This window comes from Pinus tabuliformis, chromosome 5_2 (genome assembly GCF_031772625.1).
Source record: "Pinus tabuliformis cultivar Carrire ecotype Pingquan chromosome 5_2, CPIR1, whole genome shotgun sequence".
NCBI lineage: Eukaryota > Viridiplantae > Streptophyta > Pinopsida > Pinales > Pinaceae > Pinus > Pinus tabuliformis.
Window position 1 is genome coordinate 692,903,907 of NC_142306.1, and position 18,489 is coordinate 692,922,395.

The window sequence follows — 18,489 nt, forward strand, 5'->3', positions numbered from 1 at the left end:
GCTTGGCGAGGCCTGACCCAGGTTCAGCGTTAGTTAGCCAAACAAATCCCTACACGACTGGCCCTTTCGGCATCAAGCCATGGAGCGCGGACCGAAGTCTCACCCAAAGTAGTATGGGGGGATGTTGGAACCAAGTTTTCGCACCCTGAGATTGTTTTGATGTCAGTTTATTCCTTCTATTCCTGCTTTTGTGCAGGTCACTTAGTTTTAGGGTTTTCCAAACTAGCCCTTTATTCTACCCTTCAATACCTCCGTGAAAAGGTATGGTTGACCTGCGCGCAGCCCTAACCTGCGGCTCAAGTACTTTCACGTTGTCGGGGCAGCATACCGTGTAGATTCCCAAACTAGTTTAAGTGTCTTACTTATCTTATTAAACAATCATAGTTAGCACCACGTAAACAAATGTTCTGACTTGCGTTCATTTAACCAATGTAGTTACATACATTCACGCATCATATAAGCATTATAAATTAAATTCATACATAACATGTCAAGATGCATTAACAGGAAAAAAAGACACAGAATTCGTAGAATGCTTATCTTTATTGATATCTTTAGATGATTACAGACTCTATCCGCACTGCACACATAACTGCAGGGGTCCACGCACTCAGCTGCAGACTTCCACCCTAGGCCTCTGCGCACTCAGTTGCAAAGCCTCTATGCTACGACCCGAAACTTAGACTTCTTACTTCCAAGATATGACTATCTAACTTTGAAACTACTTAGAGCTTACTTACTTAGCTCTTTTTATACAATCCCATGGTCCGTAGATCTTTTATAGCCGAATTTACTTTACAAAAATAAGGGCAAACAACCCTTTATGACTCATTACATCTTTGCGCTCCGCGACCACAAAATGGGGAGACTTTACACTTTTATTACAAAATTCGACCCAAAACATGGACTTTTAGCCCCAAAACTGTCCTTGGGGGATCCCGTTCCCAACAGACCCCTAACACAAACATCATGACTCGCCCTCAAGTCACTTGGCAAGCGCAGATATCTTAGCATGAAGACCTTCCAACTCGACCCGTATGACCGCAACCTCGGCAGTGCACTGAGTTTCCGCCCGCTTCGCATCTTTGACCATCTGCTTGATCACTACTCCTAAACTGTCGGCCTAAAGCTTTTGTTGAGTTTCTTTCAGAGTCATAAGCTTTCCTTCAATAGAGGCTATCACCATGTAAGACTCATCTAGCCAGGGCACCAGTCATGCCTTCAGCACTGCTTCCTTATGTAGCACTACATCCACCTACTCTTTCAGCTGCTTGGCCTCCTATAGCTTGGCCAATCTCTGAGTGAGCACAACTGTTTGACTTGTGCCTTTGACTTCATCATATCATTGTTGTAGCTCGTGTGATTCTGTCTCTAGTTGTTGTACATTAGGGTCCTCCTGCAAGCTTGTCAGGACCTCGAATGACTACTCAAAAAGTTGTGTGGAGTCTGCTACTGCACTGTCAACCGCCGCTAGTGCTTCTGTGACAGCGATTGCCTATTGCTCCTTCACTTCTAATGGGGTTGAAGGTTGGGCCTTCAACTGTAACTCTGTGATCTGTAGGTTCAACTCCAATTGAACTCTCGCCATCTTAGTACGACCGTCGCGCACCCCCATGGACAACTTGCGAACACACACCTCGACTGGTTCTTCCTCAGGAATGGCCAACTCTGAGACCATTTGGCATGCCACCTCTATGACCTACATAATACGCTTGTTCTGATTGGTACCTCAGTCACAATGGCGATGGCAGAGTCTCGTTGTAGTACCATCTCCTCATTGTTAGTCTACTGCTCACTAATCACCTGGAGGGCATGGTGCTCACGGGCCCTCAGATCTACAATCACTCCATCCTGCAAGAGGTGCAGTACTTCACCATGGAGCACTACCAGATTCAACCCTACTCCCTCAGGGCGCTGACAGTGGACCTGTCAGCTTCATTCTTCGTGGTCAGTGCTCCATCAGGCAGCATTATCGCACTGGAGGCCTTTGTACGCAGCATCTCGGTAGCTTCTGAAGTGCTGATAGTGAGGATGGTAGACACCATGCCAACCTATGATGCGTGGGTCTACAGCTCCTATAAACCTGTCTGGATAGCCCCCAAGATTATTTTATGTTGCTGCTCAAACTGTTGTAGGGCCTCCGCAGTGACATCCTGCATCATGTCACTGATGTCATGCTGATCACCCTCTGTTAGCATGATTGGGTCCAGTGATGTCTTGGTAGCCTTTGATTTCTTCCTGGACCCTCCTTTCTCCTGCTCCCTTGGATGCTTGATGCAGGTGGACGTCGCCTATGGGTCCGCATTGTGTTGTTCTATCTGCTCGTTTGTCTCCTCCTCTGTCTCAAGTGAAGGTGACCTCACGCCTTTTGCAGAGCCTCGCTCTATCCCACCCATCTGCTTCTCTGTCTGCTGAGCGGCATCGCACTCTAGCTGGGCCTTATCAGCGGCCTCCTTCTTTCTCTTCTCAGCCAATTGCGTCATCTTTAGCTTGGCATCCTCCTTCTTTCTCTGTGCGGTGGACTTGCTCCCTCCCACCGCCAAGTCTTCTATAGAGTGCCACTTTTTCGGCCATCAATCAAGTAATACATCAATGGCATCATTTGTTGCCAAGTAAGGCAAGTCATACCATTTCTGCGTAGGGTCCTTCCGCGCCCTGATGGACACATGGTGAAAATATGCTTTGAACTCTGCGTAGCCCTACAGGTTGGCATACACCGTAGGCGACAATCATGGTTTGTGATTGATGGCCATGCGGATGTTCATCTCCATCAAGATCCAGAAGATCTTGTTGTCCTTGATTCGTTGCGCATCCTTGGTCGCCCACAGCAAAGCATACTTCGCTGCTTCTGGTAGGTCTGGCGTGACCGAAGGGAATTGGCTATCCTCTAGTAGCTACCATGCTACCAGCACAATCAACAACAAGAGCCACTCATAATGGAACATCTTGCTGAGCTACTGTGCTTCGCGGAAGTTCACAAGGAGCTCACCGCGTAGATAGTCTGCCCAATTGAACTAAACTCCTTCGGCGCACTGGGCTGCTAGAGCGACGACAGGTGATGGCACCTCATCGGTGCGACACTTCCTCATCACCTTCCCTACTAAAATATGCATAGCTACCTTTACAGTAGGGTTGTAGATGCTAGATATGGAATATCCATGTGGCTTCTTCACCATATTAAACTTTTCTTTCATGGCCCCTGCGAGGGCCTGCTCACCACCTTTTCTGCCAAATATCATGGCCAGATTTTCTCCAATGTAAGGTAACTGCGCGATCCTGTGGATCAATCTGTCAGTGATGGGTATTGGCTCCTCCAGCCATAGGCACCCATCATGCACCAACCATAGCAGCTGCTTGATGATAAATACTGTAACCGGGGTGTGGTTGTAGTGTGACACCCAAAGTAGGTTGAGCAACCATACCTTGTCTACTCCTCTAAGCCACCTCCGCATCTCCAATGCAGTCATTCCGGTGGTTGTGTCGATAATGCGATGCATCAGTTTCTCGGTCTCTAGGTGTGGGAACTTCTCATGATCAGCCAATTCCTAGTGTTTGAGTTTTAACAGAGGAACCTGCCCCAAGCACGGTCCTTTGAAGACAATTTCATTCGGTAGCAGAGGGGTTTGCAAGGGGACCTTGCTCTCATCAATGTCTTTCAGCACCTTGGTCTTGCCCTTGCGTGGAGGGATGTACTCAGGAAACAGAGTGATAGGGTCAGCACCCTGGGCTTCAACTTCCTCCACATCTACTCCCACATCCTCATCATCCATCAGGATGTTTTCAATTTCTTCCTCCTTCAACTCCAAATGGATGGCTTTGCCCTTCTTCTATGTGGTGGGCTTCAGTGGGTTTCTTCTTGGCGATGCGTACACTGGTATTTCAGGTTGCTTTCCCTTTTTATCCTTCGCGCTTTCCTTGGTTGGGTTCATCTTTGATCTCGACATCCTTGGTGATTTGGGGACTTCAGTGAATACTTTGACAACCTCAGGAGCAGCTTCTTCGGCCTCCATCTCGATTTTCGGCATTGACTCCTCTGCTACGGTATCTATAGCTTCTGTGGGCACTGACATGATGTTCTACAAGAACTCCCATGTCTCCTTCAGCAATGTCTCAAATACTTTACTGGCATCAGAAGTTCGTAGTGTTTGTAATTCATGTGCGCCTAAGAGCTCAACAACTCAATTATCAAAATGCCAAGTTTTTTTCACTAGACAACCACTTGTAATTTATAGGGAATTTTGAATTCAAATCCGACCTTTCCCCGCAAATTCGGTTCATTAATGTCAGATTGGAGGCAGATCTTCAAGGATCTGACCCATAAATTTTGTCTTAAATTCCGGTTGCCCGCTCCATTTGTCCGCATTTATGTCGTCAAATCAAGAACAGTGACTTTAACGGTCACTTTCTGTCTGACCTGTGCGATTTCTCCTTGGGTAGCGCAGCTCCCATCACACTGCCACGAACCCTATGACAATTCCTTGCTTCACACAATCCTCCAATCGCACAGGTCCCCAAACCGAGTAGTGTAGTTTATAGTCCCGCACCTCCTTTCAATTGCCCAGAGTGCTAAGACTGTGCTACCTTCATGTAGTCACATGGTCAGACCGCCGGTGTATGGCTTCAAGTGACTACCATTCACCTTTCCTGGGAAGAGATCTCCATTCAATTTGACTAGCTGAACTGCTCCTCCGTCAGTAATATCCTTAATGACATAGGGCCCTAACCAGTACATTCTGAATTTCCCTGGAAATTTATCAAACTTGTTTTCATATAACAAAACCAGGTCATTTACCTTAAAGGTGCACAGCTTAATGTGTCGATCATGCCATGCTTTTTCGTGTTGCTTTTGGACCTGTTGGTGAAATCCATCTAAAAATATTTCTTCCTCAAGCTCACCCACCTGCACGAGCCTCTCTTCCAGGGCTCTACGATCCATCATTCCTGTGAGTGCCACTATGCGTAGGGTAGGCACAATGTATTCCATGGGCATCACTGTTTTAACACCATAGACAAGCCTAAAGGGTGTTTTTCTAGTCAACTTCTTGCATGTCGTCCAATAGGCCCATAGTACTACGGGTATGTGTAGGTCCCAATCACTTCGTTGAGTGTTGAAAACCTTGGTCAACGTGTTCTCCACCACTTTATTGAATGCTTCCACTGTCTCGTTAGCCTGTGAGTGATAACGCATGCTCTTCGGGTGATATACCTGAAATTCCTCCGTTAGCGCATTGAACATCTCATTCAGAAAGTGCGTACCGCAATCGCTCATTAAAATCTTTGGACACCCAAATTGCGTTAATACATACTCAAAGAGGAACTTTGTAGTAGTCACGCCTGTACAATCCTTCACCGGTTGTACCTCCGCCCATCGAGTCAAATACTCCATCACAGTGATAATGTACCTTGTTCCCGTCTTTCCTTGGGGTTGGATGGGTCCCACAAAGTCTATCACCCATTTCTCAAAGGGTTGTAACGTCATCTGTGGATTCAGAGGCAGCTCATCCCTTTGTGATGGCCTGCCAGTCCTCTGACACACATCACACTCTTTACAGTATGCTTTCGAATCCTAGTGGAGGATTGGCCACCACAACCCTGCGCGGAGAATCTTTTGCGCGGTCGCTCTCCCTGCATAATGTCCTCCTGCGGCGCCCCCATGAGTGTTTGCGAGGATGTTGCTCCTTTCAAAATCTGGTACATATCGTCGCAATATTTCATCAAACCCCATTTTGTACAGATGCTGAGTAATGATAGAAAAATCGGTCGTGTGTACCACTAACTCCTTCTTCTGCTAAACAGTGTATCCTTCCTAGGCAATTCCTGTCATTAGGAAGTGTATGATATCTTCAAAATGACCATCCACAACGCACACTGCAAATAGTTGTGTGTCAGGCAATCCTTCTTCCAAATTAGTGGGCTCTTCCCCTGTTTCGATGCGCAACAAATGGTTTGGTCCTGCGTTCAATTGTCCAGGCTTTGCAATAACTTCAAAATCATACTCCTGGAACAATGACAACTACCTGCAGATTCTCCCCCCTTACACAGGCTTATTGACTAGGTATTTCAGTGCAAAGTCATCTGTATACATCTTAAAATGGCCACCCAAAAAATAGTGTCTAAACTTCTAGAGCGTGTATACCATGGCTAACCCTTCATGCTCGGTGGTGGAATAGTTCTTGTCCACCTTGGATAACCTTCTGCTTGTGAACGCTATAGGATGGTCCAAGTCTCCTCCGCTAGCCTGTGTCAGTACTACTCGTAGTGCAATACATGGCACGTCGACATGTACATGAAACTCCTTCTTCCAATCCGAGAAGACTAGGATCAGCGCAGTGACCATTTTTTCTTTCAATACATCCAAGCTTTTCTTACAGTCCACATTCCAACAAAATGTCACATCATTTTTTAACAACTTCTCCATATGCACGGTGATCTGGGCATAGCCTTTGATAAACTTTCTGTAATATCCTATATGTCCTAAGGTAGCACACAGCTGTTTCACACTCCTCGGCGCTTCCAAGTTTAGTATCACCGTGATATTCGTGAGATCTACCATCAATCCCTGTCTGCAAAGCACATGACCCAGTAGGGTCCCAAAAGGGACACAAAATAGGCACTTCTTCAAATTGAGCAAGATATGGTATCTTTGACAAGTATCTAGCATCAGACGTAAACTAGCGACATGGCATTTCACCAGCCCAAACATAGTCCAGTCATCAAAGTATACTTCCAGGAACTTATGAATAAATTTCTTGAACGCCGCAATGACTACGCGCGAGAAAATCGCAGGTGCATTCTTTAATCCAAACGGCATTACATTGTACTGAAAACACCCCTACTCAGTCACGAAGGTCGTCTTGCTCTTATCCTCTAGTGCAATTTTGATTTGATGGTACCCAGAGAACCCATCATTAAAGGAATATGCTTCCTGGCCACCTACATTGTCCAACACTTCATCAATGAATGCAATTGGGAAAAGATCATGTACGCAAGCATCATTCAACTTTCTGAGATCCACACATATCCTTATTTCATCCTTCTGCTTCTTCTCCTGTACCACCATTGGGCTTACCTAGTCAGATTCTTCCACAGGCTCAATGATGTCTACCGCGAGCATCTTGTCTAGCTCTAAGTAGACCTTCTCCTTATACTTTGGATTGAGACAGTAAGGTCTTTGCTTAACCGGCTTTGCGTTGGGATTCAATGTGATATTCATAACACCTAGGTCCCTGATTATCCCTTTTAGATCCATAAACTTGGTAGGGAATAAATCATGGTATTCGCAGATCAATTTAGCGACCTTATCCACCGTCGTGTTGTCCCAGTAATCTCCAATCTTTGTGAATTTGGGCTTTGCCTCCGTACCAATGTTTACCTGTTTTGTTTTCAGTGGCGCGGTTATATTAGGATTCTCAATCTGTGGTCCTTCAACCTCGCGGTGACCTTCTGTTTCAGGGATGTTAATCTTTCGTGAATCCTCATCCTCTTCTTCAGCAGTTACATTATAGCATTCCAGCGCGTGACTCAGTTGAGTAGCCCAATCAAGTTGAATCAGGTCCAAAGGATCCTATAGTATCCTAAAGATTGTTGCTTTCACCTCTTGTAGTGCCTCGTCAATACAGTCAAACTCGTCTTCAAAGCTAAATGCCATTATGAATCCTTTGCGAAGAATATCCCATTCACCTGTACCATGGTGTAGCTCTATTTCTAAGTACCAGTTCATCGGGATGACATCCAAGGTGTGACAAAGAAAGTGCACCCATTCAGGTTGGCGCTTCTCTCCATAAGCCTGATCCCATTTGGCCAAGTGCACGCACGGATCATCCTACCCATCATATTTGTCTATTATTCATACCTTCGGCTTCCCAAAGTGTGTTCTCATCATCCTCCTACATTCGTGCCAATCTTCAAAGATTCCCTTGTGCGTACCCCACCATCTTGCGGACGTAAAACGCAGTGCCCAATCCTTTACCTGGAAGCACTGCTTTTCTGGTACCTCCCTCTCAAATGCATCCAAAAAGATATCTACATCATTCATGCCATCATAAGTGGGCAGATTTCTTACCTCTAACGACACATAGCGCAGCAACCGGGTCATCATGTTATAGCTCAGTGTAGTTACTTCATGTAACCGATTCTTCCAACGCTCTAATTCTTCATCAGATTCTGAGGTTCAGGAACTCTCGCGATCCCATGTAATTCGTCCATCCGTTGTTAGATTCACCCAATCTTGGTCTCGCACTGTTATCTTATAAATACAGTCCAGATCGTCATCGCTCTCATAATTGCGAATTGGTTCAGTATAGCGCTCGCACCTTCAATATCTACAGTTACCCCTTGCAGCCACCCCATGGGGATGATCGTCTGCTGGTTCACCATCCTTAGCTGAATCGGAGACCACTGCAGTGTGGGTCTCCCCATCCATTCCCAAGTCTACTTCGGTAGGACGTTCGCATCTGACCCCAGGTCCAAAATAACCTAATCCATTTCATAATCTCATATCTATGTGGTCAATCTCATCTCCCGTCCCATCCTTGTTTTATGCTTACCAATCTTTCGTACTACACGCGGCTCACCTGGAGTGTTTTTGGCGCATCTATTTATAAGCTCCTGTAACCCCTTCACACCCTTTCTATCACGCAATAACTTCATGCATGTCTCCAGGAAGGTTGTACGCATAGAAGGGTCCATCTCCTCATTAGGCTTATCCTTGCTCCCTCAGCAAATCTCTTCTTCGCTTCCATGAATGTTTCACGTGCGCACTCCAAATCAAACTCAGCCTCCTTTGCCAGAGCTTTGCGAACCCACGTGTTGTCTTCGGGTTGTTTCCCCTTGTCATCTCCTATTTTGATTCCACTTCGAAGCACTATATTCACGTTCAGATCCTCTTCGTGTAGCTTAGACCTCATCATTTGCCTGAGTTGGCTGAGGTGGTAGCACCCCTTTGTCACTTATCCTTGCTATCAGCGTAGGACAGTCTTTTATTTCATGATCAAACAGAGTGCAATACTTGCACGATGAACATGTTGGGTTAGTGCAATCGTGGGTATAGTGTCCTGGTCCTCTGCAATTGTAGCAGATCAGTTGTCCCCAACCTCTGCTAGGTCCTCCTCTACATCGATCTCGTCCATGCCCCTAAAAGCCTGTCTGCGCCATTCTTGCGCTCTGGTTAGGGGGCTGCGTGTCCTCCTGTACCCTACAGGTGGGTGTTCTATCCATCATCAATTCATAGTTTCTGCAGTTTCACTCATCATGCCCTACTGACCTTCAGAAGTTGTAGAACATTTGTTGTGGTGTCTCTACAAACTTCTACAGCAAATGATAGTTATCCGTGGCATGTTTTCCTGCTACTTGACATATAGCGCACCACAATGCAGGCCCCGTGCTTGGTCCTACCTGAGCTTCCAACCTCAAAGGCATCGGTCCTCCTCCTACAATATAGTTCACAAAGACCAGGCAATGGTCTTTGTCATGCCCCTGACCCTTGCATTTTAGGCACCATACCTCTTCGCACACCTTTGGTCAAACTGTTCTGTCCTGCTTCAAACTTTGCATCTCAAGGCAAAGATTTTTCAACTGTGCATGGATCTGTTGAACCCCTAGATTTGGATCTTGCATCAGTGTTTCATGCAGTCTCATTGCAATCTCCAAGGCCTCTGCCTGAGTCGTTATCTTCTGTTGTGACAGCGCAACCCTTAGGTGTGGCAGGAGTGAAGCCACGAACCATTCGTGGTGTTGTTCGTCTGTTAAGTTCATATTAGCTTCACATATTTTACATTTCAACCTCTGATATAGTTCCCAAGGGGTCTCACCTAGTTGCATCGCGATTTCCTTGAACCCCACAATCGACTGTGCCTCATATTTAGGCATACTGAATTCTTTGTTCAACGCGGTCTGGATGTCTTCCACTCCAGCATTTGGGTTATCATTATAGTACTTGATGTACCAGGTTAGAGTGCGATCCTGCAGAGCACTAACCAGCGTTGCCTTCTTCACGTGATCATTTGTAATGCCCTGAGCTTCCCATAGATATTTCACGATGAACTAGAATTGGTCTGAGTCCTCATTTCCCAAGCCTTTGAACAAAGGCAGCTTCACTGAATTTGCCATACTGAACTATGGTGGAGGTGGAGGTGGTCCGGGTGAAGTCGCAGGCAATGGTGGTGAAGTTGGAGGTGGTGTGGGTGGAGGTGGCAGTCTCGGAATCCTTATCTTATTAACTGAATAGCACTTCACAGAGAAGCCTGCGCTATTCCCTCTTCGTCACCTCGTGGAGGTGAAACCAATGGACTATATTCAGGATCCTTTCTTCCTTTGTTTCTGCAAGTTTTTCCACTTCGTGCAGCTCCAAACATCAAGGTAGTTGCATAACCTATTTTTCGCACAATAACATTTTAATCCAGGTATTCAAATATTTAAAGTACTTGCCTTGCAGACCTTTGAAAAAGCGTTGCTCCACCTCACTATAGATGACTGAGGTGTTGACCGCAAATTCAGTTACAAATCCTCCTATGACGCGATCGAGCCAATGATCGACAGTGCAGGCGATCTTATCCTCAGAGGCTTCCAATCTATGTACTAGCTCTGGGTCCAAACAATAGGACCATCAAGTCTCCACCTTCCTTGTCTATCTGCTAGCTTCACGATCCACTCATATAGCTCAACTGGAAAGGAACAGAAAAAGATCTCGTGGATCTCTATATATAGGTACCTGTCCAGCCACTGTTCCTTTGTCAGTCGCGGGCTCCTGTTATCCTGCTCCATGAATTCGTGGATCTTCCTATCCAACCAATCTCCAATCTCTTTCTTAGTTGGATTCTAGGGATACGACATCACACATCTCTTATGCAGATTCCGGTCCCAGCAACAAAACCATTTGTTGGCTTGGTGGGGCCTAACCCAGGTTCAGCGTTAGTTATCAACCCGCGGAGCGCAGACCAAAGTCTCACCCGAAGCAGTATGGGGGGATGCTGGAACCAAGTTTCCGCACCCTAAGATGGTTGTGATGTCGGTTTGTTCCTTATATTCTTGCTTTTGCATAGGTCACTTAGTTCTAGGCTTTTCTAGATTAGCCCTTTATTTCGCCCTTTAGTACCTCCACGAAAAGGTATGATTGACCTTCGCGCAGCCCTAACCTGCAGCTCAGGTACTTTCGCGCTGCTAGGGCAGTGTACCGTGCAGATTCCCAAACTAGTTTAAGTGTCTTACTTATCTTATTAAACAATCATAGTTAGCACCGTGTAAACATATGTTCTTACTTGCGTTCACTTAACCAATGTAATTACATACATTCGTGCATCATATAAGCATTATAAATGAAATTCATACATAACATGTCAAGATGCATTAACAGGAAACAAAGACACAGAATTCATAGAATGCTTCTCTTTATTGATATCTTCAAATGATTACAAACTCTATCCGCCCTACGCACATAGCTACAGGGGTCCACGCACTCAGTTGCGGACTTCCACCCTAGCCCTCTGTGCACTCAACTGCAAGGCCTCTACGCTATGACCTGAAACTTAGACTTCTTACTTCCAAGCTATGACTATCTAACTCTAAAACTACTTAGAGCTTACTTACTTAACTCTTTTTATACAATCCCATGGTCCGTGAACCATGGGTAGATCTTTTATAGCCGACTTTACTTTACAAAAATAAGGGTGGAAAACCCTTTATGACTCATTACATCTTCATGCTCCGTGACCACAAAATGAGGAGACTTTACACTTTTATTACAAAATTCGACCCAAAACATGGTCTTTTAGCCCCAAAACTGTTCTTGGGGGATCCAGCATGCATGTCATTGTGTGCATGCATGCAATCCAACCCATTCAACACACTCACCAAGGCGAAGACAAGAAGCAAGTCCAACTGGAGCTGAACATGTACTTCGGCAAGTTGATGTGCATGGCCACTAGCACACACTTGAAGATCAGCACAGACACTATGCATCAGTGTGTTGTCGGTTCAACCACACCCAAGAAGACCATGCACATTTTAGCAAACGATTTGGATGAAGGGGCCGAACCAATGCACCGATTGCAATGGAGGCAAGAGTTCGCTTCAGCAATATGTCACCATGAGGTGCATGCACATCATCACGAACGACCAAGCTTGGCATCAGCTCACCACCTTCACCATCACAAGCATGTCAAAGAGTTGGTCTCATTACAGTGGACCGAGTGTCATTGATGTCTTGCATGGCTTGCTCAATCCATGTTGTCTCACATGAGTACATGTGCATTGTAATGTTGAGTCATGTCAAGTGTAAGTCAAGTGTCAATAGTTGGATGTAACATTCATACAGTAGGTGAAGAGTCATGAGGGTAGTTGAACTGTCACAAAGGGGAATGTCAAGGGTCACCCCACCCTTTGCTATAACTAGTCCCTCATAACTCATTGTAAAGGCTTTTGGTCATCCAAGCTTTTGTTAAGACTATCTTGAAGAAAGCTTGGACAGTATTGTAATGTGCCTTGGCTTCTCCACTACATGGAGCTAGTACATCTCTTTGGAGGAGCAGGCGGATGTGGTTGTAACGTTTCACTAATGGGGCTAGCAGGTTTACATGGATGTATTGTATGATTGGAACTTACACTTCTTTATATAATAAGAGCCATCACATTTTCATGCATATGTTGTTATTGTAGTTGGACTGTTCCGGTTGCTTTAATGATATATATTGTTTAACTTATGTATTTGTGTATGAACTGATTCATATGCAATTATATGAATCTTGTTGCAAATGTGTTGTTGGTTTTGTTAGAAAATTATATATTACGGAGCAATGGAACACATAAAATATTGCAGAAATATAAACACAAAAAACGCATAAAACAAGAGAGACATAGATATACGTGGTTCACCCAGTTTGGGCTACATCCACGGAGAAACAACCAGTCCTTCCTTTTATATTATCTAGCAAACTGAAGAGATACAACCTACAACAAATCCGTTGTAACACCCTCTTTACTCTCAATATCCTCTCTCTTCCTCACTCAGAATACAGATATACATAGATGCAATACAATTCCTTCATATATAGTGAGGGGTTGCCTTCTAGGGCAAAAAACCCTAGATTAAACATAACTTCTACCATCAGATCATCTGCCTAATGAACGGCTCAGATTGACTAGAAATTACTAGACTTTTACAAGGCAATTTTACATCTATTTTTTAGCTTCGGGGGCACTGCCCCCGAACCCCCGTGGGGGGACAAGTCTCCCCCACGTGGAGGGGTGTACAATCTTCCTGGGGTATACATCCAATTGAAACCTTTGAATACAAAAGATAATCAGGTTCCACACCCAATAATCTCCCACTTGGAGACTGATTATAGAAACTCCACCGCTGCTTCATTTGCTAGACAATAAATCCACTTTGGACCTGGTTGTTTCTCATCTTCTTCATCATACTTGAAGACCAATTGAAACTGAGCAGATGCTCAGTTTCTCCCTAGTTACAACTTTTGTTAACATATCTACATGATTTTGGCTAGTGTATATCTTTTCCAACATCAACTGTCCATCTTCCAATGCTGACCGTATGAAATGGTACTTGAGTTGTATATGTTTAGTCTTGGAATGAAATGCAGAGTTCTTTGCAAGATGTATGGCACTCTGGTTGTCACTATATAACCTGCCCAACTCCTGCTTCTTGCCCAATTCATCCAGAAACCTTTGTAACCAAATCATTTCTTTACTAGCCTTTGTAGCAGCAACATACTCTGCTTCTGTTGTTGAAAGTGCAACAACACTTTGGATTTTTGAAACCCAACTGACAGTTGTTCCACCTACAGTAAACACATACCCTGTTGTGCTCCTCCTGTTATCTCTATCACCTGCCATATCTGCATCAACATATCCCTGTAGAGCAATGTTTGAACCACCAAAGCATAATGCTTGATTTGTGGTACCTCTCAAATACCTGAGAATCCACTTCACTGCCATCCAATGTTCTTTTCCTGGATTGTTCATGTACCTGCTTACAACTCCCACTGCATGTGCAATATCAGGCCTTGTGCAGACCATTGCATACATTAAGCTTCCAAATGCTGATGCATATGGAACTTTAGACATATGAGCCATTTCTTCCTGAGTCTTGGGACACGCCTCCTTACTTAATTTGAAATGGCTAGCCAAAGGTATACTAACTGGTTTTGCATTCTGCATATTAAACCTTTTCAACACCTTTTCTATGTACTCACTTTGAGACAATGTTAATTTGCGATTCTTCCTGTCTCTAGTTATTCTCATACCAAGGATTTGTTTTGCAGCACCCAAATCCTTCATTGCAAATGAGTTTGCCAATTTCCTTTTGAGCATATTTATTTCCTGCATGTTAGAACCTGCAACAAGAATGTCATCTACATACAATAACAATATAATATAGCTGCCATCATTTTGCCTTTTGAGATAAACACAATGGTCAGAGTGACATCTAGTATAACCTTGTTCAGACATAAACCTGTCAAATTTTAGATACCACTGCCTTGGAGCTTGTTTTAAGCCATACAAGCTTTTCTTCAACCTGCATACTAGTTTTTCCTTCCCTTTTACCTCATATCCTTGTGGCTGCTGCATATATATCTCTTCCTCCAAATCCCCATGAAGAAAGGTTATCTTTACATCTAACTGCTCAAGATGCAAATCTTCAGCTGCTACTAGACTTAAAATAGTTCTAATTGAAGTCACTTTAACAACAGGAGAAAATATTTCATCAAAATCAATACCTTTCTTCTGTGCAAACCCCTTCACCACAAGTCTAGCTTTGTACCTCTGTTTTCCTCCATATTCTTCCTTCAGCCTGTAAACCCATTTATTCTGCAATGCTATTTTACCTGCAGGCAACCTGACTAAGTCCCAAGTCTGGTTATGTGCTAAGGAGTCCATCTCTTCTTTCATGGCTTGCTCCCACTTCTTCTTGGTTTCTACCTGCACTGCTTCTTCATAACATTCTGGTTCACCAGAATCAGTCAACAATACATAATATAATGAAGGAGAGTATCGTTCAAGGGGTCTACTTATCCTGGTAGATCTTCTAACACCACTTTCAGGTGCTTGAAGTGCTTGTTGCTATTGTGGTTGTTGTTCTGGCTATTGATCATTATGATTTTCAGGCACCATCACTTTTCCAGTGATATCGTCAAGCACTGTGTATTCTCTGTTTTCTTTTTCTTCTTTCTTTTCCTGCAACTGATTCTTATACAAGACTTTTTTATTGAATATTACATCTCTGCTCCTAATGATTTTGTGATTTTCATAATCATATAAGTGATAACCAAAATCATTAACACCATATCCAATAAAAGTACATTTCTTTGATTTTGCCTCAACCTTTGTTCTATTTTCTTTGTTAAAGTGGACAAAAGCTTCTCAACCAAAAGTCTTTAAAAATGAGTAGTTTAACTTTTTACCTATCCATGCCTCCTTTGGAATACCACCATCCAAGGAACTTGAAGGCCCTCTGTTTATTAGATAAGCAGCAGTATCTACAGCATTTGCCCAAAATTGTAAAGGCAATCCTGCATGCAATCTCATGCACCTTGCACGCTCCATGATTGTCCTGTTCATCCTTTCTGACACACCATTTCCTTATGGTGTTCCTGGAACTGTCTTCTCTCTACGAATTCCATTCTCTGAACAGTACCTATCAAACTCTTTGTTGCAATATTCACCTCCATTATCTGATCTGAGACACTTCAAGCTTTTCCCTGTCTTATTTTCAACCAAATCTTTCCATTTCTTGAAAGTACCAAATACATCATATTTATTTCGAATACAATAAATCCAGGTTTTTCTGGTTGCATCATCAATAAAAGTAACATAATAATGAGAGCCACCAAGAGATGATACCTGAGCAGGTCCCCATACATCTGTATGCACAAGCTCTAATTTTTCGCTCTCCTTTTCTTTCCCAACTCTAAGGAATTTGACTCTCTTCTGTTTTCCATAAACACAATTCTCACAGAATTTTAAATCAACATGCTTCAAACCTAGTAACAAATTTCTTGAGTGAAGAATCTGCATCCCCTTCTCACTCATGTGCCCGAGACTATGATGCCACAATGTCGTATCTTCTCTTGTAGAAGTTAAATCATTAACAGAATTAGAAATACCATTGCATAAATACAATGTACCAACCTTTTCTCCTTTCACTATTACTAGGGATCCTTTAGTGACCTTCCAGGTTTTATCTGTGAAAGTAGTTACGCAACCTTCACCTCCCAACTACCCTGTTGAAATCAGATTTTTCTTCAAATCTGGAACATGCCTTACCTTCTTCAATAGCCATTGATTTCCATTTTGTTGTTTTATGAAAACTGTACCCATTCTAATGATTTTACAGGGTTTATCATCACCCAATCGAACTTGTCCCAAATCACCTTGAACATAATCATGAAAATGTTTCTTATCAGGTGTGGCATGGAATAAGGCCCCTGAATCTATCACCCAGGCATCAATAATATTTTCTAATGAAAGAATCAAAGCATCTTGCAACACATCACCTGTTACATTCGCTTCATGATTAGTTTCTTGTTGCGCATCTCCTTCTTTTCCCTTCTGAGACTTGCAGTCTTTCTTCACTTATCCTTTCTTCCCGCATTTCTAGCACACTATCCCCGATCTGGACTTGGATCTTCCTTTTCTTGACTTACTGCGATATCCTAGGCTCTTTCCTCTTTCCATTTTTCTTCCCCTAGTCTTTGCAGTCAAAGCATTACCTAATGTCTCACCAGAGCTTTTTCATCGCATTTCCTCGCTAAGGATTGCACCAACAACATCATCAAACTTTAAAGTACTAGATCTAGAGACAGAGTTACTAACAGCAATAACTAAACCATTCCAACTTTCTGGTAATGAGTACAAAAATAATAGAGCCCTAACTTCATCATCAAAATTTACCCCTACAGAACTTAACTGACTTGTAACTGTATTAAAATCATTTAAATGATCCGCAACAGATCCACCTTCTGAAATCTTCATATTAAATAAATGCTTCATAAGAAATACCTTATTTGAGGCCGAGGGTTTTTCATACGGTTTGGCCAATGCCGACATTAAACCCTGTGTTGTCGTTTCCTTTGAAATATTAAATGCTACTGATGCTGCTAGGCACAACCGTATTGTTCCAAGTGCCTTTCTATCCACAATATCCCATTTTGTGTCTGTCATACTCGTCGGCTTCTTTGTCTTTCCACTCAATGGTAGGTACAGATCTCTCTGATACAGATAATCTTCCATCTGCATCTTCCACAGCTGGTAGTTTTGGCCATTGAATTTTTCGACCCTAAACCTACCATCTTCCACCATTGCTCCCACTCGAACCAGGAACCCTTCTCTCCTGCGAGTTTATCAGCCAAATAGACCTTCGGCTCTGATACTAGTTGTTAGAAAATTATATATTACGGAGCAATGGAACACATAAAATATTGCAGAAATATAAACACAGAAAACGTATAAAACAAGAGAGACACAGATATACATGGTTCACCCAGTTTGGGCTACGTCCACGAAGAAACAACCAGTCCTTCCTTTTATATTATCCAGCAAACTGAAGAGATACAACCTACAGCAGATCCGCTGTAACACCCTCTTTGCTCTCAATCTCCTCTCTCTTCCTCACTCAGAATACAGATATACATAGACGCAATACAATTCCCTCATATATAGTGAGGGGTTGCCTTCTAGGGAAAAAAACCCTAAATTAAACATAACTTCTACTGTCAGATCATACACCTAATGAATGGCCCAGATTGACTAGAAATTACTAGACTTTTACAAGGCAATTTTACATCTATTTTTTAGCTTCGGGGGACCACTAGCCCTCGGACCCCCCAGCGGGGGGGATTAGCCCCCCCGCACCCCCTCACGTGGAGGGGTGTATAGTCTTCCTAGGTTATACATCCGGCTGAAACCTTTGAATACAGAAGATAATCAGGCTCCACACCCAATAGGTTCAACCATCACTTTGGATTGTCGACTGCTTTTGATGCATCTTCACTCGTGTGTTCCCTTCCCAACTGAGTATTGATATAGGTTGTCAAGGGGTGCACTCATCCCACCCCCTTTGTGTTGGAATCTGTCATGCACCTTCCTTGACTCACTGCAGCGGTCACACCCTCTATTGACAGAGTTATCTTACTTGCTTCTGTGCAACACCGCAGTCAAGGCATTACCTTACGACCCACTGTTGGGACTCCCACACCAAACAATCTGAGGTCTAATTGGGACTTCTTACCTACAAGATCCCTTTGACATGTTGGTGGGTCCAACACCATCAACAAGTCCATACATACATGTGTAAATTACAATTACATACAGCGTTAGAGTAACCAGGATAGTTGAACTACAATAACAATATATGCATGAAACGTGCTAGCTTTGTTATATTAAAAGAGTGAAAGATCCAATCATACATACAACCATGACAGCCACTAGCCCCAATACTAGAACGTTATAGTCACTGTTGCCTGCTCCTCCAAATAT